This window comes from Musca autumnalis, unplaced genomic scaffold (assembly GCF_047663935.1).
Source record: "Musca autumnalis isolate F117 unplaced genomic scaffold, ASM4766393v1 scaffold_1, whole genome shotgun sequence".
Classification (NCBI taxonomy): Eukaryota; Metazoa; Arthropoda; class Insecta; order Diptera; family Muscidae; genus Musca; species Musca autumnalis.
The window spans coordinates 183,059,889-183,085,656 of record NW_027411644.1 but is presented as its reverse complement, the minus strand read 5'-3'; the positions used below and the strand labels follow the sequence as shown (position 1 = coordinate 183,085,656).

General features: G+C 38.2%; 1 protein-coding gene across 2 annotated transcripts in view; it reads left to right on the top strand.

The window, feature by feature from the left end:
• The window catches only part of ppk24 (pickpocket 24), a 396,134-nt gene that overhangs the window by 325,759 nt on the left and 44,607 nt on the right, over window positions 1–25,768 (top strand). For both annotated transcript variants that reach the window (XM_073959181.1, XM_073959182.1), the window contains one exon: window positions 18,926–19,352. The gene's annotated coding sequence lies outside the window, so the exon portion shown is untranslated. The remainder of the gene's footprint in view (window positions 1–18,925; window positions 19,353–25,768) is intronic.

Sequence of the window (25,768 nt, the reverse complement as noted above, 5' to 3'; positions counted from 1 at the left end):
AATGTGAACCCAAGGTTAGGTCAAAATCCATTCAGTTTTAGAGTTTTGAACAGGTTTTTCACAAAATTTGACACTGTGCATTAGTATTACCTAAAGTGATCAAATTCTAGAGAAATAGAAAAAGACGCTCAGCTATCGCAATTTCCAATTTGGGGAATTTTATTTCCATGGCGGAGTCCCAAACCCATTTAAGAAATATACCTTAAACGAAAGTTAAATTTTTTAGCACTAAGTGATACCAGTTTCCACTTAAGATGAAAGAGCATATAATATAAGTCCTAGATATTGCCATGTTGAAGCCGATCAGGATCGTTTATGGGTATCGTTATTCCCCTAATTTACCAATAGTCCAAACTATCTCTGCCTTTCTTTATACACATATCGTACATTTTGTTTTGGTTTTAATTGTCAATCTCTACAATTTTCTGTTTCAAATTTTCTTCAATTGTTCACTTTTCATTCGATACTGTATGTTGGGAAATTTCTCAAAAAGAAAAATTAGTACTTAAAACTCGACCACTCTTTAGGGCTGCACGAAATCGCCATCGTCTGCCTATATATCTGTTTGCTGTAAGGAAAAAGTAAAAAAAAAACACACACCCCGCAACAACAGAGATGTCTATCGATATTCATTCACAAGTTGTGAATGGCATCGGCAACAAACATTGAGTAGCATTGTGGCATTTCATTGAAATGCAAATGGAAGGCAGTATTCAAATCCGTTTCGGTTTTAATTTTCCGCTTTCCTTGATATTATTTTTGTGCTCTGTGTTTTATTTTTCACTTTTAACAAAACAACAGAAAAACACACATTCTTGCTAAAACTGAACTGCTCGAGGAGGAGGTGGTTAAGAGAACGGGTGAAACAAAAAAACAACAACAACAACTGCATGTCACACATTTCATATCCTTATGCTATAAGGCCTTCTGTCGCCATCTTCCCGCAACATAGAAATGTGGGTCATGATAATCTACTTGTTTTTTAACAAACTCTCACACAAATACGAATGAAAAAGAAACGTTTTAGTGACTAAAATAAAAAATGAAATCTGTGACAAAAAAAAAAACATGTTTTAATTATTATTTCTTCCACTTGTTTTTATTAAAATTATACTCTACCATTTTCCCCATCCCCTATTATTAAAATCATTAATGAAAGTACCTTGTAACACTTTGCAATGTTTTAGAATTCCTTTACGATTTCTAAAGAAATTTATCACACGTAATTTCACTTACAAGAGTTGTTCGTTTTCTTCCGAACATCTGTGGGCTGTGTTATTTTTATTTCTTCGCGGAAACATTCTTTTAAATTAAATGTCAAAAACGTGCCTTGTTTTATTCCCATTAACTCTTGTGTGGTGCTTTTGTCGTAAGGTGAGAAAAACCATCATCACCCACAACATCCTGTCCCTTTGATGTTTTGCAGTTAGAGGAGTCTGAATGGAACGATGTTGGCGAAAGCGAAATGTAAAGACATGCTGGTGAAATGAGTATATGAGTAAAAGTAATTATATAGAAAAAAAATATTTCATAAGAAGTCGTAAAAATTTTGTTAGAAATAAGAGAAAAAAACACTAAGTTCGACCGGGCCAAACTTTTTTATGTGGAGATTTTTTAGAGCACCGGAAACTCCAAATACCTAATTTTAGCATTCGGTCAGCTTAAAACGGGTGATACCGTTATATGTGGGCAATACCATAACGTGGAACTATGTTGTTGTTGTAACAGTATTTTATTTTATGCCTTTCCTGCTTAATCCGGCTGTGGGTCAATCTCCACTTCTAAGAATTCGGCTGCTTATGGGTTGTAACCACAGATCTACTGGAGTTAGTTGAGTAGGTTTGGTAGGGCAGTTGGGCAGATGTTTTGCACGGTGTCATCGATCCTTGTCCAATAATGATTCAGACGGCTGCAGCATCCCAAGCGTACTTTGGCCAAAACTACTACGGTTTGTCTTGGCAGCTGACGCTCCTCAGCTCAGTTAGATGGGGGATGTTCTCCGAAGACCGCATTCACACGATAGTTGTTTAAGGCATTAGCGACAGCATCCGTGTGAATGCTATTTAAACCTACTTGATAGGCTTGTTGATTTAGAGGTTCACTCTTGTAACGTTGGACCTCTGTTTCTAGATCATGAAGTTCCCTCCTGACATGCCGTGGTGGGGGGTGCTTCTTATTTATTTATTTCATCTACCGAGCTATGCTCTCACAGATTACATTGAATTGGACTTAAATTAAAATAAATTGGCAAACATTAGACATTAGGAGGCACATGAGGAGGCACCCTGTCACAGTTCTCAGGACGGCATTCTGACAAATTTGAATATTTTTCCATCGCGTTGCACTTTTACCCGCATACCATTCTGGCGCCGCATATCTTACCATAGACCGACCTATCACGTTATATGTTGTCAACAAGGTTTCTTTATCTGCACCCCAAGTACTGCCGGCTAGGAACTTGAGGACCCTGTTCCTACATCAAAGTTTATCTCAGATAGCTGTGACATGCGCGGACGACATGAACATACTGTCGAATGTGACCCCTAGAATTTTGAGGTAGTTTGTGGTCGGAATTCTTCTACAATCGACCATGAACAAAGTGGCCGTAGATTTAGAGACGGATATTTGCATATTCCTCTCATGGAGAAAAGTGGTAAGATCGGTCAAATAGGAGTTCAGCCTTTCACAAATACCATCAGGGAAGGTACATGAAGCGAAGAAGGAATAATCATCCACATACGATTACGATCTCAGTGCAGTCTGGAGATAGCGGAATACAGGAGAGCTAGAGGTTAACCCAGATAAAGCCACTGGTCGATTAAACGCAACAAAAAATGGTTGCAAAAATTGGAGTAAAACTCTAGTTTTTTTCGAACATTTTTGTGGTTTTTTTTTGCATTTTGTTATAGTATTGTCTGTTATCTATCATTTCACGCTTATAAATCTTCATTTGAACTATGCATTTTTACGCAACTGGCCTAAAACCCAAGCTATTCAATATATTTATTAAAAAACAAGTAAGAAAAGTCTATAGTCGGACGGAGCCGACCATGAGATACCCTATACCACTATCCCTGGACAATCGCTCTCCACGGAACTTCTTTTCAATGATTGTGAAAATTTAATTATCAAATATCAGAGATGTAATGTATAATACTTATGACCAAAACCAAAAAGTTATCTAGCATGACAAAGACATTTTTGTAGCAGGAAAGGAAAATTTAGTTCACACAAACTAAAATGTAATGAAACCCACTTATGTAGTACTACTAATTCCGTTGTTTAACCGCTACGTTATTGAAATTTTTACCAATTTCACACAAAAGTTTCAGTCCATTTAACCCGCTAAGTATTATCTGATCTTCACGTTGGTTTGTACGCTTCTTCTTCATCATAAACTCAAATTTTGTTCAAAATTTTGCGGGTTATTATTTTGACCTACAGAGCCGCTACAAAATTGGTTAAAAATTTGTTTTTGGTCCATTTCATCCCCTGAACGTTTCACGATCATCACCAAAAACTAATCATTTCTATTCTATCATTTCTATATTCTGGCCCGAACCCAACCTCCTTAAAAATTCGTTACAATCGGTCCATAATTGCGGCCTTAAGTTTGTTTACAATTTTTAATGGACGGACACACATCGCTAAATCGCTTTATCTCGTCAAGATATGAATTTTGGCATACCAAATATGGGGTCTAGGACGAATACTTCGTGTTGTTACATACACTTTTGGAAAGACAATATGTAGCATGGGATAAAAATGTGGTTCTCTACACAGAACCCATTATATATTAGGTAGTAGGCCCGTTATCTAGCAAACACTTTATTGCAATTTACATCAGAGGATAGGTCAGTAGTTTTTTCCCATACGTAGGCTACTTTGCGAAATATATATGTCCTCAAGGAATTAAAATATCGACGAAAAATAAAATTTTTATATTTCTTACAAAAGTAATGGTCCATTTCACGCGCTAAAGAATATCAGATCATCATTCAAAATTGTAGGGATCTTGTTCGACCTATACTCTTACCCGGTGCAAAATTTCGTGACAATTGATGTATAATTGCGACTTCTAGCGAGTTTATTATTACACTACAAACAAATAACGGAATATATTAGGCTGTAACTCTGTTATCTGATCATGCACACCAATATAATTGGCATCAATTGAAAGGTCAAGCTTTCCACTTTCAAGTATATCTCACTTGTCCGGAATGTCACTTCCAGGAATTAAGATATAAGCTGTATATTTAAAATTTTCACAATTTTCACACAAAAGTTTTGGTCCATTCAACCCTCTAAATATTATCCGATCGCCATCTCAAATTGCAAGCTTCTCCTTTGTGATATACTCTTACCTTATTTAAAATTACGCGTTGATCGGACTATTATTGAGACCTACAGAGCCGCTAGAAAATTGGATAAATATTATGTTTTTGGTCAATTTCACCCGCTAAATATTTCACGATCATCACCAATAAGAATAGGGATCTATTCTGATCTGAACCCGACCTCCATACAAAATTTCGTGATGATCGGTCCATAATTGCGGCCTGCAGCGTGTTTACAATTTATAATGGACAGACGGACGGACGGACACACATCTCAAAATCGCTTTATCTCGACGAGATATGAAGATTGGTATACCACATTGGGGGTCTCCGACGAATATTTCGCGGTGTTACATGAATTTTTACCAAAACAAACTTATAATACCCTTTTCCACATTGTGGTATAGGGTATAAATATTAAATGAAAGTTAAATATGCGATAAAAATGTAATCATAAATGTTAGAATCATATAAGGTAAGGGATTTGTTAGGAATATAGTAAGAGTATTTTCTCAATCAAAAACTAAGGGATTGGCAAATAAGGCTACACCTATATTACCTTGCAAAGTTTTTGGCACTTTTAAAAGAAAGTCCGATTGCAGGAAAACTATACGTTTTAGAGAAAAAAGTTATTTGTTAAAAATGCTTAAAAAGCCTCAAAAATATAATTTTCGCAAAAAAAAAAAAAATCTTGGCGCTAAGTGTGTTAAACAGTTCTGGAGATATCACCCCACCTTGAAGAACTCCTTGGGGCTTGGACTTATTGTTCTTGAATTCTATGTACGATTAGTGTCCACACATATAATTGATTATCCAACGATTCAAAAAAGAGGGGAGAGCACTCGGCTTCTCAAACAGAGAGGTGTGCTTAGCATTATCAAAGGCTTTTAATGAGTCGAGCGTCACCAACATTGTCCTATCTATCACAAGGCTTCTTCTGGTTAAGTCGTCAAATGATATATCTGGAGATGTCGTGCAGCGCTGTTTTTGTGCTGTGCTGCTTACGGAACCCATGCTGATGATCGGCAACTTGATAGATTTTTCTAACGTTGGGAAGGACTATAGCCTCAAGGGTCTTTGCCATGGGCGACAAAAGCGAAATCGGTCAGTAGCGAACCTCTCTGCCGTCCATGTGGTGAACAAAGTGGCCGTAGATTTAGTGACGAATATTTGCATATTCCTCTCATGGAAAAAGCTGGTAAGATCGGTCAAATAGGAGTTCAGCCTTTCACAAATGCCATCAGGGAAGGTACATGAAGCGAAGAAGGAACAATCATCCACATACGATTACGATCTCATTGCAGTCTGGAGAAAGTTCTGGAGATATCACCCCACCTTGGGGAACTTCTTGGGGCTTGGACTTATTGTTCTTGAATTCCATGTATGATTAGCGTCCACAAATATAATTCATTATCCAACGATGCAAAAATGGGCGGAGAACATTCTGCTTCTCAAACAGAGAAGTGTGCTTAACAGTATCAAAGGCTTTTATTGAGTCGAGCGTCACAAATATTGTCCTATCTATCACAAGGATTCTTTTGGTTGAGTCGTCAAATAATATTCTGGAGATGTCGTGCAGCGCTGTTGTTGTGCTGCTTACGGAACCCATGGGCGACAAACGTGAAATCGGTCAGTAGCGGATCGCCCTGCCCTTTTTCCGGACTTCGGGAACGATGTGGGTGGTTAGCGACAGATTGAGAACTTTAGTGAGATACTCTACTCCCGGCACATCCAGCTGTTTCAGCATTACCATGGAAATTCCATCAGGGCCCCACGCTTTGGATTACTTAGGGTGGTTATCTAATGCGACGTATTGCTCTACGCACTATCTTTTCGAGGGTCCTCGACAAACTGTCGACTGAAATAACTTGCACACCTCTTCGGATCAGTCAGCCTAACGTCGCCAAATGTGATTGCGGCTCCATCCAGTGATGCCAGATTTGCCGATTTATCGGCATTTTGCCGATTTTTAGTCCAAAAAAATAGAAATGCCGATTTGCCGATTTTTACCCCTAAAATGCCGATTTTTATACCCTATACCACAATGTGGAAAAGGGTATTATAAGTTTGTTTTGGTAAAAATTCATGTAACACCGCGAAATATTCGTCGGAGACCCCCAATGTGGTATACCAATCTTCATATCTCGACGAGATAAAGCGATTTTGAGATGTGTGTCCGTCCGTCAGTCCGTCCGTCCGTCCGTCCGTCTGTCCATTATAAATTGTAAACACGCTCCAGGCCGCAATTATGGACCGATCGTCACGAAATTTTGTATGGAGGTCGGGTTCAGATCAGAATAGATCCCTATTCTTATTGGTGATGATCGTGAAATATTTAGCGGGTGAAATGGACCAAAAACATAATATTTATCCAATTTTCTAGCGGCTCTGTAGGTCTCAATAATAGTCCGATCAACGCGTAATTTTAAATAAGGTAAGAGTATATCACACAGGAGAAGCTTGCAATTTGAGATGGCGATTGGATAATATTTAGAGGGTTAAATGGACCAAAACTTTTGTGTGATAATTGTGAAAATTTTTAATATACAGCTTATATCTTAATTCCTGGAAGTGACATTCCGGACAAGTGAGATATACTTGAAAGTGGAACGCTTGACCTTTCAATTGATGTCAATTATATTGGTGTGTATGATCAGATAACTGAGTTACAGCCTAATATATTCCGTTATTTGTTTGTAGTGTAATAATAAACTCGTTAGAAGTCGCAATTATACATCAATAGTCACGAAATTTTGCACCGGGTACGAGTATAGGTCGAAAAAGATGCCTACAATTTTGAATGATGATCTGATATTCTTTAGCGGGTGAAATGGACCATTACTTATGTATGAAAAATATAAAAATTTTATTTTTGGTTGATATTTTAATTCTACTGACATTTCCTCTGATTTAAATTGCAATAAAGTGTTTGATAGATAACGGTCCTACTGCCTAATATATAATGGGTTCTGTGTAGAGAACCACATTTTTATCCCATGCTACATATTGTCTCTCCAAAAGTTTATGTAACACCACGAAATATTCGTCCTAGACCCCTTAGTTGGTATGCCAAAATTCATATCTCGACGAGATAAAGCGATTTAACCATGTGTGTTCGTCCATTAAAAATTTTAAACAAGCTTAAGGCCGCAATTATGGACCGATTGTAACGAATTTTTTCAGGAGGTTGGGTTCGGGCCAGAATAGAAATGATTAGTTTTTGGTGATGATCGTGAAATGTTCAGGGGATGGAATGGACCAAAAACAAAATTTTAACCAATTTTTTGCGGCTCTGTGGGTCAAAATAATAAGCCGCAAAATGTTAAACAAAGTACAAACCAACGTGAAGATCAGATAATACTTAGCGGGTTAAATGGACTGAAACTTTTGTGTGAAATTGGTAAAAATTTCTATAACGTAGCGGTTAAACAACGGAAGTAGTAGTACTTCATAAGTGGGTTTCATTACATTTCACGGTGTGCCTTAACCAAATTTAAATGGAAGGTGCTTACACCTGGGAAGTTTTTGCAGATTCTGAAACTACAATGCTCATAGATGAGAAATATCAAGAAACAAAAAATCGCCGGAGGGATTTTCAAATAAGTCTCGATTTAAGTTCACATTTTTAGAGGTTCTTTAGGTTTTCACGATTTTGCTTGGAAACCTCGAGTCCTATGTAAACGAGCCTAAAGAAAATGTTGAAGCTGTGAAAATTCTCCACAAGATTGATCTTTATAATATTTTCGTAGGTTTTACCGTTTTTGAGATATAGAAGTTCAAATTGAGACAATGCACTGACTGTATCCACTCCTTATAAAACAATATCATGCTCAATGCACCTTAACTAATATTTGATGAAAACCGCTTACACATGGGAAGATTTCGCGGATTCTGAAACAGCAATGTTCATAGATAAGAAAAATAAAAAAATCAGAAAAAATCGCCAGGGATTTTTAAATAACTAAAGAAAATATTGAAGCTGTGAAAATTCTCTACAAGATTGGATGATTTATTTCTTTCAGGTTGTACCATTTTCAAGATATATAAGTTTAATTTGGGAAATTGCAGTAATGACATTGTTTTATAAGGAGGCGATACAGTCAGTCCATTGTCTCAATTTGAACTTCTATATTTCAAAAACGGTAAAACCTACGAAAATATTATAAAGATCAATCTTGTGGAGAATTTTCATAGCTACAACACCTTCTTTAGCCCCATTTACATAGGACTCGCGGAATCGTGAAGACCTAAAGAACACCTAAAATGTGAACTTAAATCGCGATTTATTTGAAAATCCCTCCGGCGATTTTTTTTTTTTGTTTCTTGACATTTCTTATCTATGAGAATTGTAGTTTCAGAATCTGCAAAAACTTCCCAGGTGTAAGCACCTTCAATTTAAAATAAGTTAAGGCGCACCGTGATTTTAGTTTGTGTGAACTAAATTTTCCTTTCTCTCTACAAAAATGTCTATGTCATGCTAGATAACTTTTTGGTTTTGGTCATAAGTATTATACATTACATCTCTGGTATTTGATAATTAAATTTTCACAATCATTGAAAAGGAGTTCCGTGGAGAGCGTTTGTCCAGGGATAGTGGTATAGGGTATCCCATGGTCGGCTCCGTCCGACTATAGACTTTTCTTACTTGTTAGTTAATAAAATTTCCATTTTGTATGAAAATTGTGGTTGCTAGAACTAATTTGGTACAATAACAAAGACAACTATATCGTCAGGAGTAGTTTGATTAATAATAATAACATTTTTTTAACATTTTATAAAAACAGTTTGAATTTTCTTGATTACCATAACGTGTACTTCAGTATATACGTCAAGGAAATTGTTCAAGAAACGAAATTGTCGAAAAGTGGGTTAGTGGAAATAATTAAAAACTGCACAAACTTTTACATTGAAGTTTGTGGTCAGATTTTGAAGTGGTTTAATTTTGAAAATAAATGTAAGTGCCTAGCTTCAATAAATCAAAGTTTTATAATAAATGGCACACAAGATTAATTTTTCGACATTATAAAGGAATACGAATGTTTTATAAACATAAACGAAAAGCAAGAATCAAATTTCAAAAATTTGTTTAAAGATAAAAACGTAGAGTTGCTAGAATTTTGGAAAACAATATGTGAATTAATTGGCCTGTTCCTTTACTTTTGAAAATGGTAAAACCGGCAAAAGTAGTAAAAGTTGTAAACTGCTCTCATATGAATTGTATTGTGTCAGAAGTAAAGGAACGCTTTTCGAGTAAAAAGTGGTAAAACTTGAAGATTCTTGAACGTGAAGGAAAAGAGCTAATATGTGCAAATTCTGAATCATTATATCCTATTTTGTCCAAATTTATTAAACATGTTTTAGTCTTGCCACATTCTTCAGCAAATTTGGAAAGAGATTCTAGCCAAGTAAATTTAAATAAAAACAAGTGCCGAGATCGATTAGTTAGGGACTCGATGGAAGGAATTCTCTTTACTAAAGACTACTTAAAACAAGTAAAAAAGTATCAGTCGGCTTTGCCGACAGATATATACCCTCAGCCTGTGTATATTCAAAAAATTGTTTCCCAAAATACGTATGTATTTAGGGGGTTTTAAAAATTTGGGCGTTTGAACCGACAAAAATGTTGATTAGGATTAAAGATCAAAAATTTTGCGGAGGAGATACTAAAACAAATGGATCGACATTGACAGACAGACGGGCGGACATTGCTAAATCGACTCCAAATTGTCTGAAACACATTTCGTGGTTGTTGGTTTATGAATTGTTAATTGTTTTGTTGCACTTAAAATGTTATTTTTTAACTAATGCTTATTAAATATAGCATTAATTTGAACTGAAATAAACGTTATTTAATTTGCCGATTTTTTGCCGATTTTGAAAATTTTTTGCCGATTTTGGCACCCGAAAAGTGCCGATTTTCGACCAAACTTATCTGGCATCCCTGGCTCCATCTTCCTTCTTTCTAGGGTTCGAGAGTGACTTAACCGTTTCCCCCAATTCACTTATTCCGGCTCCAATGTTGCAACTCACCTCAGCGACCAACCTGTTAACTTCCAGTGTAACCTCCCTGACTCTGTGGTCACTGGGGTTGGCTTAACGAAGCTCATCTCGCTTATTTGCTAACCCTGTCGCCTCTGCTGGAAAGTTTGGTCTAACTTCGGGTATTCGACCAGCAGGTACATGGCGATCAGCTGCAGCAGTGACGATGTCTCGGAACGTCCGTTCTGCTATCCGAACATCGGAAGGGTTGGGCAGATCTCTAAAGCGATGATTAGTGAACTCTCTGAAACTAGGGCAATTAGCTTTCCCATGATTGATGAAAATCCGGTGTTCGGAGGTGCTGAAGTCGAGCAATCTGCTGATGGAGAAAATTATTGGTAGATGGTCTGATCCAACAGAGTTTACGGATCATTTGTCAGACTAGGTGACACGATGGTTATGTCTGGCGTCCTCATTGTTCAAAACGTTGAGCTATCTATCTGCTCAGCCAGAGCTATCGTTTCGGTCGTTTCTGAGGACCGCATACATTCCATGTACAGGTTATTAGAGTCAGGCTCAAACGAGATAGGTCTATATTGAACAGACTGCAATGCAATAGATCCGCCTTAGTACATTGTAACCACCAGAACCCTGTAAGCTGCAGTTGTTGTTGAGCTTGGTTTCCTGCACCACCCCGACCATGATATTCTTTCGCCTCATGAAGTCCACTATTTTCTCGATCTTACCTCGGAGTCCATTGCAAATATATTGCAATAGGATACATTTTCAGTGATTGGAACAACAATGGCTGGTGTTAAGTGCTGCCTTTGCGGCTGCTGTTGGGGGGACTGCGGGGGAGTCGCGTAATCTGACGACGATTTCCTGGGGGCTATGTTCACGCAGCATGCAGCAACATAGTTCCTGTCGTAGTCCCTCGTCCAGAACAAACCGCTAGATGTACCCACTCTCGACATCTATTGCATCTCACAGAAGCTTAGATTTGGGTGAAGATGCTGATGGGGCAAACCGAACACAAATATATTGGCCCAGGGTTTTCTTCCGTCCCGGTACGGACCAAGAGAATCCGGAGCAGGCATTCCGGGATATGCTGCTCCCAACATATAAGAACGATACAAATACAAACATGTGTACACTGAGGGGCAGCCGCCGGCCGGAACAGGTCAATACGGTATCGAGGAACACGCCGCCGTGGAATTGTAAAATTTTTAGTGGAGAAGTGTTGTGTACGCTTAGAATTTCAAATGGTGCGGACAAAAAATATTGAAAATTTTTGGTGGAGAAGTTTTGTGACCGCTGAAATCCTCACATATCAAATTACAAATAGTAAGTAAACTCTTCGAAACGCCTAAAATCGGGAGGTAATGTTATATGGTGGTGAAGTTTTGTGAGCACTGGGAACCTCAAATGAAGCTAACATAACACTGTGTAACATTTTCAAGGTAATTTTGTGCAAACAACTTCTGCTGTAGATTTTATGAAAGTACCGACCAAATCGACAAAAACCACTTTTTAGAACAAATTGAAGTAATATCTCTGAAACCAATTCGAATCTGGTCAAAAACTCTGATACAAACTTGTAGATAAGAGCATGAAGAAGTTATTTGGAGAAAAATTAATCTCGAAAAACTGCATTTGTTTCCTCAAAATGGATAATATATCTAAAAATTCCTTTATTTCGTATATTTCGCACCATATTTTCAAAACTGTAACATTTTTCCTAACTTTAGCTTTTTGAAAGAAATATCCGCGGGAATGTAGTTCACAACTCTTCAGAATATTCCATTCTTATTAAATGCCTCTATCACGCTATATCTCGCACTTTTTTCAGAGGATATTTGGTAAATATATGAACAATGCATTAAATTCCAAATATGAAAATAAACAGCCTGTGTGAACATTGTTTGAAATATGTGTTGTAGAAGGTATGGTATGAAATACAGATTAACCAACATGAAATAAGTATTTTAGAGTTCCAGAATATTCTGAAGACTTGCTGAGCACATAATTTGGAAAATTTTTGCGAAAGGTTACTTGGTTCAATTCCCAATAGTTTAGCTGCCAATGACCATAATTCCAGAAATTATGTAAACCTCGATATATTTTATCGATTTTGATGCGTTAGATGAAGTTTTTCCTGGTTCTTCTGTTTGACAACTAGGTTCCTCTACTTTAGGGCTACAACAGCCATAGTTGGTGTCCGTAAGATTTTGCAGGTTTTGGGAAAATTATCTCAGTCAGCATGGACTTAGTCCAGAAAAAAATACTGTCGTAATATGAATCACCAGGACTACCCGCTGTAAAAATTGCAATACTATCTTAGACATGACCCTAAACTGCACATTTGCAAATAATTTTGAAATTTTGTGTGGGTAGTAATCGAAGTAGACGACAAGATTTAAATGTGAAAGATGCGCATAGCTTGGACCAACGCCAATAACACCTTTCGAAATTTTAAGTGCCCATTTATCACATTAGTTGAACACCGGTGCTTTTGGACCGTTATGTCCTTAAACATGGACTTGCCCATGAAAAACACTATATCGCTGTAAACTTTACCACAGGAAGTACTTTCTTTAAACATTTGTAAATGATCCTTAAACAGCCCTTAAACTTCAATTAAGCAAAAATGTTGAACTATTGTGAGGGAGGTACCCGAAAATGTTTTCCAATATAACCCTTCATAGAACTGGAAGTACTATGAGAAGAATTTGAGTTGAAGTTGACAGGGTTACCTAGAGCTTTTGTGTAATTTTTTTAGGAAATATGGACTTTCTCCGAAAAGCAGTTGTACAGTTATGAAGGTGCCGCTGGCACAACCTGCTGAAAAAAGTAGCATACCGATCCGGCAATAGTGGCTAAACTCAACTTGTGCCCAAAGTTTTGAAAACTCGAATGGGATGTTCTCGTTGTAGTGGACCGAGATAGTCCATATTCAAAGTTGATCTATGTTTGGAAGAAATATTACGATGTATAAGTTCAAAGTTGATCTATGTTTGGAAGAAATATTTCGATGTGTAAAGTTTGGACCAAATCGGTTACGCCGATCGAGATTTATTATGTGCAACATTTTAGTGAACAATTTTGAAATTTTTGAGGGAGGTACCCGAAGGAGGCTCATCTTCGAACTTGATCTAAGTTTGGGCAAAATATTACGAGAATTATGGTTGGTCCATCCGTTCGAGAGTAATTGTGCGCTCAAGCTTTAGGAGCATTATCTCAGGAAGTATGGATTTATCGTAATAAACTTGTTATATCGACATAAGCAGAAGAAAATTGCAAATGTATTTATAAAAAGATCATACCACGATTTAGGTCGTTTTGTATCAAAATAAAATGAAAAATCGAAGTAATTATCGACTTGCCCCCCGAAAAAAGCGGTAAAGCGGGCCGCAAAGACAACCTGCTGAAAAAAAATTAAAAACTATCCGAGAAAAGCTCTTAAACTATACTTTTTTCCGAATTACGAAAGCCAAATCCCCGCCGTCAAAAAGAGATAATTTTCAGCAAAAATCGATGAAGCCTGTAGTCGCTACAAATTTTCAAATTATTTCGTGGCATACCTATGAATTTGGATCAGCGTCGCCCAAGTAAATACCGTCAAACTGAAGCAAGTGTTTATGTATAGGTGAACAAACATCAACCACATGATGTTTATCATTCGTTTTTGCTCACGTACACTGTGAATGAGAGTGAATAGCAAATACAAATCAACTCAGTGGGCGCACGCAGTATACACATGAGCGACCCTGATTTGGATGTATATAACATAAGTTGTACTCCTTTACATACATGAAGTTACCAGTGAAATAAAAAAGGAAATTGAATTGTTTTTGTTTCTTTTTGACATTGTTACCAGATCTACCATTTCTTCATTCCTTCACTTTTCTGGTGAAACTGGTGGCGAGAGAGCAATTTTGCCCGTTTTTTTAACACTTTTACCACTAAAAAGTAAAGGAACGAAGCTATAATGTAATGTATATTCATACTAAACTTTAACACATACACATTTTATATATCAGCTATACAAAAAAAATCTGCAAGAATCTATTATTTTCGAAAATTTTACTATTTTTTTTTACAAATTAATTATTAAAAATGCTATCCTACAATGACCTGCTAAAGTTAAGGGTAGGATGTTCAACCTTTATGTTTATGACATTAAGAAATTTTAATATATTTTACACAGCTCTCTGACGTTTCAACTTTTACAACTTTTTGACAATCGATACGAGGGCAGTTCGGAGACTTCTTAGCCTAGCACAAAAAGCGCGGTATAAACAGAAAAAAGTTAAGTGTTTTGGAAACTTCCATCTCTGTTATGAACACATGTTAAATTTTGTTTCGATCTGGCAACTCCTTCATATAGAAACAGGTGTTCAAAAAAGACGCATCCGCAATTTTTTTACAATGGAAAAATTAGAAATGCGTGCTGTCATTAAATATTTACATAAAAAAAGGTTTATCGGGACAAGAAATTCATAATGATATGGTGAATGTGTTAGGTGAAAGTGCTCCTTCATATGCAACAGTAAAAAATTGGGTTGCTGAATTTAAACGTGGTCGTACAAGCATTGAAGATGAACCACGTAGTGGACGTCCAAAAACAGCAACAACAACAGAAATTGTAGCCAAAGTGCATGATATGGTATTAAATGATCGACGAATAAAAGTGCGTGAAATTGCTAATATCATGGGCATCTCAAATGATCGAGTCCATTTAATTTTGCATGAAGAACTACAGATGAAAAAGCTTTCTGCAAGATGGGTGCCGCATTTGTTAACAGTCGATCAAAAACGCATAAGAATGAACATTTCTCAAGCTTGTTTGTGTCGTTTTAAGCGAAATAGAATGGATTTTAAGCGTCGTTTCATAACTGTTGATGAGGCGTGGATCCTCCACTATACTCCAGAGACAAAAGAACAATCCAAACAATGGACTGAAGCTGGAGGAAGTGCCCCAAAGAAGGCAAAAACAATTCAATCGGCTGGTAAGGTTATGGCGGTTTTTGGGACTTCAAAGGTATTTTATTGATTGACTATCTGCAAAAGGGTAAAACAATAAATTCAGAGTACTATTGCAACCTTTTGGATCAATTAAATGTACAAATTCGAGAAAACCGTCCTGGCTTACAACACAAAAAAATAATTTTTCATCAAGACAACGCACCAGCGCACAAGAGTGTTTTAACAATGGCTAAAATCAACGAATTAAAGTACGAGTTGCTTGATCACCCACCTTATTCTCCTGATTTAGCTCCCAGTGACTTTTACTTGTTCCCAAATCTAAAAAAAATCCTTGCTGGCAAGCGTTTTACCTCAAATGAAGATGCAATTACAGTTGTAAACCACTATTTTGAAGACCTTGAGGAAAACTATTTTAATCAAGGGATAGAATTGCTAGAATAGCGTTGGACTAAGTGTATTGAAGTTTTAGGAGATTATATTGAAAAATAAAAATATTTTTGAAAAACTAACTATTCTCTTTCATTGATAGGCTAAGAAGTTTCCGAACCGCCCTCGTACTCTAAAACATAAAAAATCGTCATATTGTCTATTTCTGAATGGGAATGGAATTGGGGTATACCTTTGTAGAGGAATTTATTGCACCTATTTCACTACACACTACCTCAAAATATAATTGGGGTACTTCTTTACAAAATTAACTGTGCCTCAAACTTTTTTTCAACAGCTATTTTGACAACGGACTTGTAAAAATTAATTACTGTCATGTAGCAGTTAATGTGATGACAATAAAAAATGAACTTAGAAATGTATTCCATTCCTCTGGCGTACTTCGGTACAATTATGTTTCATTGTTTTCCTAATATTTGATATTATCAACACTCAATGGTAACTCATTCCAATGTCATGCAATGCGATACCCTTTTGTCGTTAAAAATACAAATGTTACCAAAATGAAGTCAATTAAAATAGAATGAGAATAACATAGGTTTCCAGAAACAAAATTAGTTCTTAATTTGACAATGATTATCACACAAAGGCTGAGCAATATGCAACATTAACAAAACAACCTATAATTGGTAAGGTAAATACAAATACTAATTACACTGTGCGACATTTTTAAGGTAATCTTGTGCAAACAATTTGAACTGGGGATTTTTGGAAAGTACAAGCCCAAACTACAAGAACCCTAATTGGGTTTTGTTGTGTCAGATCCAGCTTGGATTCTATGGCCCCATCTAAACATGGCTCAATATTAACTTTTTAAAGCTTTTAAAGGCTATATCTCTGAAATTAATGCGAATCTTCTTCTGACATCTGAAGCAAATTTGTAGATAAGGGAACCAATAAAATATTTGGAGAAATAAGGAACTCGAAAAACAAAATGTATTGCCTCAAATTTTATTAAATATCGAAAATTTCCGTAATTTGTGTACATTTCACAACATATCTCCAAAACCGTTAATTTTTTCTTAATTTTTTCCTTTGTTTTCCTTGTCATTGTTGTAAAATGCCTCTATCACGTTGTTTTAAGTATATTTTCAATACGTCAATAATGCGGTGAAATCCGAAATGCGAGAATAAACTGTTGGTGTGAACTGTATTTGAAATACGTGTTGTAAGAGATATGATGCAAAATACCACTGAAACAACATGATGTAAGCATTTTGAAGAATTACTGAGATCATTATTTGGAATATTTTAGCAAACGGTTACTTGGTTCAACTCCCAGTAGTTTAGCTGGTACTGATAAGAATTTCAAGAATTATATAAAATTTTCGACATTTTATAGGTTTTGATGCCCTAGATGGAGTTTTTCTTATGTGGTCTGTTGAAAAGATAAGTGTTACTAGTTTAGGGCTACAATATTGTCAAAGATAGCAAGGTCAAATTCCTAATCGTTTCCGAGATACAGGCCCGATAATTGCAAAAAACTGTAGTTTTAGCCCGGTTTAGATGAGGCCATAAAATCCGAACTGGATCTGACAGGATAAAACCCTACTAGGGTTTTTGTAGTCTCAATATGTACATTAAAAAAATGCATACATGCCAGACATGTTTGCATTTTCAGTGTTGCATAGTGTTATTAAACGGAAATGACGAGAAAACACATACATACATATTAAACTGCACATGTACAAAATTGTAAAGTACATGTCGAATCCATTATAAAACGCCTAAATTACACTCCTTACGCGCAACTGTTTACCTAAAAGAATACTCCCTTTAAAAATTTAATTATGCAAACTCTCACAACCCATTACCGACCATAGTGTATACAACATCTCCCCAACTCCTCAAAGTAAACCCGTTTTTCGAAATGTAAATAAAGGTATGTACATAAATTGACTTACATGGAAATGTATTAACAATTATCTACGCATGCATACATTCAGGTGGGTCAAAAATTAAACAAATATACACACATTACATTTGAAAGGAATATTGAGTTGTCGTTTTTGGGTATTTTTCTAATTTCTCAATTGGTTGAAGTTATATACACTCAGATTGAAACCGCTCGAATTTATTATAATCGATTCGAACTCCAAAATGGCTCTTAAGACCAATCTAAGGTTATGTACGCTCTTCAATTTGTTTATCTAATCGATCCTACTTGTAATAATATTACCACGGAATTTAGTAGGAATTTTGATCATGCAGATGGACTGTTGTTGTAGTAACACAACCCAGCAAAAATACTCATTACAAATTGGCCTACTTTCTCATTATTTTAACACGGGCATGTCATAGGGAGTAAGTACTTATTTTTTGGCACTTAAAAGTAAATAAATAAGTACTTAAATAAGTAGTTACGACTTGAAGTAAAAAAAGAGTACTTACTCCCTATGACATGCCCGTGTTAAAATAATGAGAAAGTAGTCCAATTTGTAATGAGTATTTTTGCTGGGAAATATGTTGGTACTCATATTCAGCAACCAATAGTGGGATTCTCTAACGCATTCTTTGGTTACCGACACAAATAACTAAGATGAAAATGCTAATAATTTATGTAAGTTAGCAATCACAATAAAGTTGTCGATAAGTCCTACCGATAGCAACAGTGTTGACAACTTTTATTCATACTTTTCATTTATAATTTTGAGTTTTAATTTTACCGAATTTTGTCCGTAGCCAAAAAATGCGTTAGAGAATCTCACTACTGAACCGGCTGAGTTCATAAATAATCAGAAGCTCTGCTGTTCAATCACTGACCAGAACATCACAATTTTCGGCGGTGACAAACCCCTTCTGGGATGTTGCGTTAACATCACCATAAATGCCAAAAGTCGTAACTAACAAAATAATAATTTTACAGGAGAAGCAAAAAACGCTATAGAATGAAAAACTGTTTTATGGAATATTAATTTTATGAAGGCGAGTATATATGATATTATCAATCATATACGAATGGGAGTACGTAATGAAACCAAAACCGAGGAAACGCTTGGTTTTGGGATCCGTCATTACAACAAAATCTGCAATGTTATCCCATTTTCCGAAATGTCTTTTCTTGAATAGGATCGTTATTTTTTAAAGTAGAAGTTTGAAATTATGCAAGAGCATGAATTTTAGTAGTATGCACGAGTATTATATTCAATAAAAAACTAATTTTGACTTTTTTGTAGATACGACTTTGGGCATTTATGGTGACAATATGTATGTATGTGACTGGATTCAGAGATGCAGAGTATCATCCATAAGCTGGTGAAGCAGTATAAAATTCACATCTTCATGCAGACCTCCACTGATGTCATAAGGAGCCACCTATTGAAGTTCTCAGGGCGACAAGTTTGAATATTACTCCTCAATCTCTGGCCAGAACATCAAAGTGTTCGGCAGTGGCAAACCACCGCAGTGTAATGTTGGCTTACATTTCCTAAGTATTTCAGCCCTGAAAAACATCCCCAAAGTGGTGTCGTAAGAAACGCCGTTCGGATTCGGTGGTTCCATGCAGAGTATCGTCCAGATGCTGATGAAGCAGTATAATTTTCACAACGTCATAAAGACCTCCACTGATGTCATAAGGAGTCACCTATTGTAGTCTACCGTGCGGTAAGTTTGAATATTCTTTCTCTGCGGAACGATAACGTATACATACCACAATGGCACCGTATAGCTAAACACTGACCTATTTTTATAACCCTATATATAAAACAAATATGAGTTTTTCCATTTGTAATTGAAATAATCATTTGCGACCATATAAAGTATATAATTATCAATCAGGATAAAATTCTGAGTCAATCAAACTAAGTCCGTTGTTGTTGTAGCAACGCATATATGTTCGTTCGTGTATTATTTCAGTTATCAAGTTCCTCTGTATCCAGACTCAAGAATTCTGCAACCTGGACTGGTTGCGTCCATAAAGAATGAGGAGACAGGTGAGTGGGGTTAGCTGGGCAGTTGAATAAATGCAGAGTATCGTGTGGTCCCAATCCACATGCTGGGCATATGTTGGGTATCGTGGCGTCAATTCTGGCCCAATACGAATTGAGGCGGCTGCATCGTCCGGATCTTAACTGAGCTAAAACCACTCGTGTTTGCCTTGGCAGCTGTCGTTCTTCTGCTGCGATGGATGGGGGATGGTTTCCAAGTACGGCATTCACACTGTATCTTCGTACTGCTTGCGCAACCATTCAAGCCTGCCTGATAAGCTCGTTGATCTAGCGGTTCTCTTTTATACCTTTGGACCTCTCTCTCTAGATCATGAAGGTCTCTCCTGACGTGCCTGGGTGGGGGGCGCCTGTCCATTAAATCGTGACAGGGATGCTCACTGCGGTAACATCCAAGCAGGTACTGCATCGACAACATCTTATTGTGCTGACGCACCGGTAAAACCTTCGCCTCCTCCCTGTTGCAGTCCTCAGGGAGGCATTCTGGCAGGTTTGAATCTTCTTCCACTGCGATGCGCTAACCTTTGCGGACCACGCTGGCGCCGCATAGCTTACCACAGACCGGCCTATTGCATTGTAGGTGGTCAACAAGGTTTTTTTATCAGCACCCCAAGTGCTGCCGTCCAGCGACTTGAGAACCTTGTTCCTACTTCTGATCTTATTGCAAATAGCTGTGGCATGCGCGGACGACTTGAACATGCTATCGAACGTTACACCCAGTATTTTAGGGTAGTTAGTGGTCCGAATCAGTGCACCATCGACCAATATGTTTAGTGGGAGCCTCATCTCAGCCGTCCATGTGGTGAACAGCGTGGCTGTGGATTTAGCGGCGGATATTTTCATATTCCTCAGATGGAAGAACTGCACTAGGTCAGCTATGTAGACATTTAACCTATCACATATGTCACCGACGATAGGACCCGACGCCAAGATCGTACAATAATCCGCATACATCACGATCTCTATGCCGTCTGGAGGGTGTGGAATTTCAGAAAGGTAGAGGTTAAACAGTTCCGGAGATATCACCCCTCCTTGGGGAACTCCCTGTTTCACTCTACGGGTTTTGGACTTCTTGTTTCTGAATTCTACAAACGACTGGCGTCCACACATATAGTTGATTACCCAACGTTTCAAACATGGCTGGAGATTAGTTTTCTCTATATCCTCGAACAGCTTGGCATGGTTGACGGTATCGAAGGCCTTCGATAGGTCAAGAGCCACCATGACTGTTCGGTCGCACGGCCTTTTCTGGTTCAGTCCTCTACTGATATGTGTGGATATAGCGTCTAATGCTGTTGTAGTACTATGCATTTTCCGAAATCCATGTTGATGTTGGGCAACTGGAAAACACCTTCTCATCGTGGGGAGGAGTAGCGCCTCTAGGATCTTTGCTACTGGCGACAGGAGTGAAATCGGCCTGTACGATTCACCTCTGCTGGCATCCTTGCCAGGCTTCAGTAGCGGGACCACCCTGCCAACTTTCCAGGCATCCGGTACAACATGGGTGGCTAACGATAGGTTGAGAACACTTGTTAAATACTCAACTCCAGGTTCATCCAGCTGCTTAAGCAATACCATCGATATTCGGTGAGGGCCCAACGCTTTGGATGATTTAGCGTTTCGGATGGCATCTGCAACATCGCTTATCGTAAATTGTGGTGGTACCTCCATGGCTGGAAGAGTTCTTCTTATACGGCGTAGCACACTTCTCTTCGCCCTATCACTCTCGGGGTGCTCTATGAACTGCCGGTTAAAATAACACGCGCACCTCTTTGGGTCAGTTACTGTCACGCCGTTGAAAGTAACAGCCGTTCTGTCATCCTTCTTTTCCGGACTCGAGAGTGATTTAACCGTTCCCCACAATTTACTTATTCCTGCACCAATGTTGCACTGCTTCAGATGGTCTAGCCACTTTTTCCGCTTATGTTCGCCCACTAGCCTGTTGACTTCAATAGTAAGTTCTCTAACTCTTGGATCTTCGGGGTTCGTACGACGAAGCTCATCACGTTCATTTGCAAGTCCCATCGCCTCTGCTGGGAAATTTGGTCTTATTTCGGGTATTCGACCAGCAGGTATGTAGCGAGCGGCTGCTTTAGTGATGATGTCTCGGAAAGTTCTCTCAGCTACCCGAGGATCTGAGGGGGTGGGCAATTGACTGAAGCGGTGATTGGTAAATTCTCTGAAACCTTGCCAATCAGCTTTCCCATGGTTCAGGAAAGTACGGCGTTCAGAGGTTATGAAGTCGGGTGGTCTGTTTACGGAGACGATGATAGGGAGGTGGTACGAGCTAAGGGAAATGACGGATTGCCAGGTTACGTCATTTATCAGACCTGGTGCCACAATGGTGATATCTGGCGAGCAGTTTCCTCTAATCCTCGTAGGAGCGTCTTCATTCACCGTGCAAAACGTGGAGCTATCGATTTGCTCTGCCAGCGCTGTATCCCGCTGGTCATTACCTAGGACGGAGTGCCACAGCTCATGATGAGCATTGAAGTCCCCTAGCACCAGACGGTTATCGCCCTCTAACAGCGAACTAATATTGGGCATATAACGTCGGGCACAGCTATTCATCGGCGGTATGTACACATTAAGCAGCTCTACCTCGGCAGTACCACACTTTACTGCTACCCCCATACACTCCATGTATGGGTCACTAGAGCCAAGCTCAAGCGAGATAGGTCTGTACTGGACAGACTGGTGTATTAGGAAGGCAAGTCCTCCTCCGCTTCTTGTGCGATCCTTCCGCAAAACGTTGTAACCATCACAACGTAAGCTACAGGTGGCGTTGAGCTTTGTTTCCTGGATCGCGGCGACCATGATGTTTTTCCGACTCATAAAGTCCACAATTTCACTGACCTTATTGCGGAGACCGTTGCAATTGATTTGCAGGAATGATGCATTTCCGGGCAGTTGAACAACAACATGTGGTGTTAGATGCTGTATTTGTTGTTGTTGGGGAGACTGCGGGGGCGTCTCGTATTCCGACGACGACGAAGAGTCAGACGACGACGAAGAGTCAGACGACGACGTAGAAGATGCACTGGGTGATGCGCTGACGCAGCAAGCAGCAACATACCTGTCGCTGTAATCCCGGGTGCTACTAAGGCCAGAGCACCCAAGAAAATGCACCCATTCCATACATCCATTACATCTAACCATTGTTGACATGTGGTGGATGCGGATCTGGCAAACGGAACTGGCCCGGGGTTCATTTCTATCCCGGCACGGACCAGAAGAGCTCGGAGCAGGCATTCCGGGATAAATTGCCGCTCCCGTGGTGAAAAAATACACGAACACAAACACATAATTGTTGAGGTGACGGCCCATGGTCGAAGATTCCTCCGAGTCAATCCGGTGCATAGAACCGGCCGTCGCGGGATTGAACTTTGCAACTAAGTCCGTCTGTCCATCTGCTGTAATCACTCTAGCGTCCACAATAACTAAGCTACAATGCTATATTTTTGCACCGAGTTGTCTTGTTTCATAGGCAGATCAAGTTTTACGATGGGCTATATCGGTCCACGTTTTTGTATAGTTCACATATAACGGTACCACCCGATTTTCGATATTTTGAAGATTTTAGCTACAGTCTTTTAACGAACTAGTGATTTTCAACATTTGCGATTCCTACAAAAAAAATTACCAATGTAGGTCCATGTTTTGGTATACGCTTATTTTAAAGTATGAATAGCATAGAAAAATAGAAAAAATTTCAATTTTATCGGAACAATATTGCCTGAGATATGAGCGTTGAAAGGTAAAAATTAGTTTGTTTTGTATGCAGCATAAAAACAAAAATATGTTCATTAGTTTTCGGGTTAGAGTTGGCACTGCAAAAAGCTTTAATAAAAACAGGGGTTCGTAGACGGTCATTTGCCACAGAACTACCTAATATTTTTTAACAATAAAAATTCAGAAAGTAAATTAATATGTGCTCTTTCAGAAAAAAAAATTATTAAAAAAATTCGTTGTTTTCTTGGAAAAAAAAATCATGTAAAATTGACATTATTGAGCTTTACAACCGGGGGTCATTAAAACACCGTAATTTGGACACTGTAGTTTGGCATTTTTAGGTAAGTTTTCTGACCTAATTTAGGCATTTGGGGTAACAGTGGTCATAAAATGTCTCCATTTAAAATTATTGGGAACAAAGAAAGCTAATTATTTCATTTTAGTTTAGAATATTTTATGGGGCAGGGTATTGTTTGCCTTATAAGGTCAAGGACATGAGAACCTACTTCTGATATTCTGATTAGGGTTATGGTTTTTTGACATTTTTTCTCAAAAATGATTTCCTGTAGTACGAATGAATGAACTTTTGCCTATTAATGCCTAAAATAACATCCATTCCATTTTATTATGAAAAAGTTTCCTCATAAACCACTTTAACATTTTTTTTTTTTAAACAAATTTTATGAAATGAAAAAAAAAATACAGAATTTACTCTAATCCCATTTCAATAGGATTTGCGGTTTCCAAGCAAAATCGTGAAAACATAAAAACACCCTAAAATTTGAACTTTGACCGCGATTTGTTTAAAAAGCGCCCCGGCATTTTTTTTTTTTTTTTTTTGTTTCTTCTCATCTATGAACATTGTAGTTTCAGAATCCGCAAAAATTTCCCAGGTGTAAGCTCCTTTCATTTAAAGTAGGTTCAAGCGCCCCGTGTTGACCTTGACTCTGTAAAGTAAAGCCTCTTAATGTTTATATACCGCCGATGATTAGTTGCGCCCTGGGGAACACTAACCGCCTGGTGCTAGGGTGAATGCTCATCATGAGCTTTGGCATTCCGTCCTGGGCAATAACCATAGGGGTACAACGCTGGCCGAGTAAATTGATAGCTCAACATATTGCATGGTGGACGAAGACGCTTGCCAGATATCACTACGAGTATTGTGGCACCCGGTCTGATACATGACGTGCCTTGTCATTTCCCTTGACTCAGACAATCTTCCTATCATCGTCTTTGTTAACAGGCCACCTCAAAAAATAACCTCCGCCGGCCGTAATTTTTGAATCATGGAAAGCAGATCTTCGGTTAGCTGAGAGAATTTTCCGGGACACCATTACAGATGCTACGACGAGATTAGCAAATTAACGTGATGAGCTTCGTCTTACGAACCATGAAATCCAAAGAGTTGGGGGCTTAACTTTTGACGTCAAGAGGCTAGTAGACGAGCATAAGAGAAACAGGTGAGTAAAGGCTATAGTCGGTACGGGGCCGACTATGTGATACCCTACACCACTACCTCTGTGCATAATCTTTTCACTCGAAAATTTATTTTAGGGAGATACGAAAGTTTTCACCTATCTGGCTTTTATACCAAATGACTTAAGGCGATCTGAACCAAAAGTAAAGCCTCTTAATGTTTATATACCGCCGATGATTAGTTGCGCCCTGGGGAACACTAACCGTCTGGTGCTAGAGTCACTTGAATGTTCATCATGAGCTTTGGCATTCCGTCCTAGGCAATAACCATAGGGGTACAATGCTGGCCGAGTAAATTGATAGCTCCACATTTTGCATGGTGGACGAAGACGCTTGCCAGATATCACAATTGTGGCACCCAGTCTTATACATGACGTGCCCTGTCATTTCCCTTGACTCAGACAATCTTCCTATCATCGTCTTTGTTAACAGACCACCTCACAAAATAACCTCCGCCGGCCGTAATTTTTGAATCATGGAAAGCAGATCTTCGGTTAGCTGAGAGAATTTTCCGGGACATCATTACAGATGCTACGACGAGATTAGCAAATGAACGTGATGAGCTTCGTCTTACGAACCCTGAAATCCAAAGAGTTAGGGACTTAACTAGTAACGTCAAGAAGCTAGTAGACGAGCATATGAGAAACAAGTGAGGAAAGGCTATAGTCAGTACGGGGCCGACTATGTGATACCCTACACCACTACCTCTGTGCATAATCTTTTCGCTCGAAAACATTTATTTTAGGGAGATACGAAAGTTTTCGCCTATCTGGTTTTTATACCAAATGACTTAAGGCAAACTGAACCAAAATAATTATTATTTAATTTTATATTTGACTACTATCGACATCACCAACAACAATATTC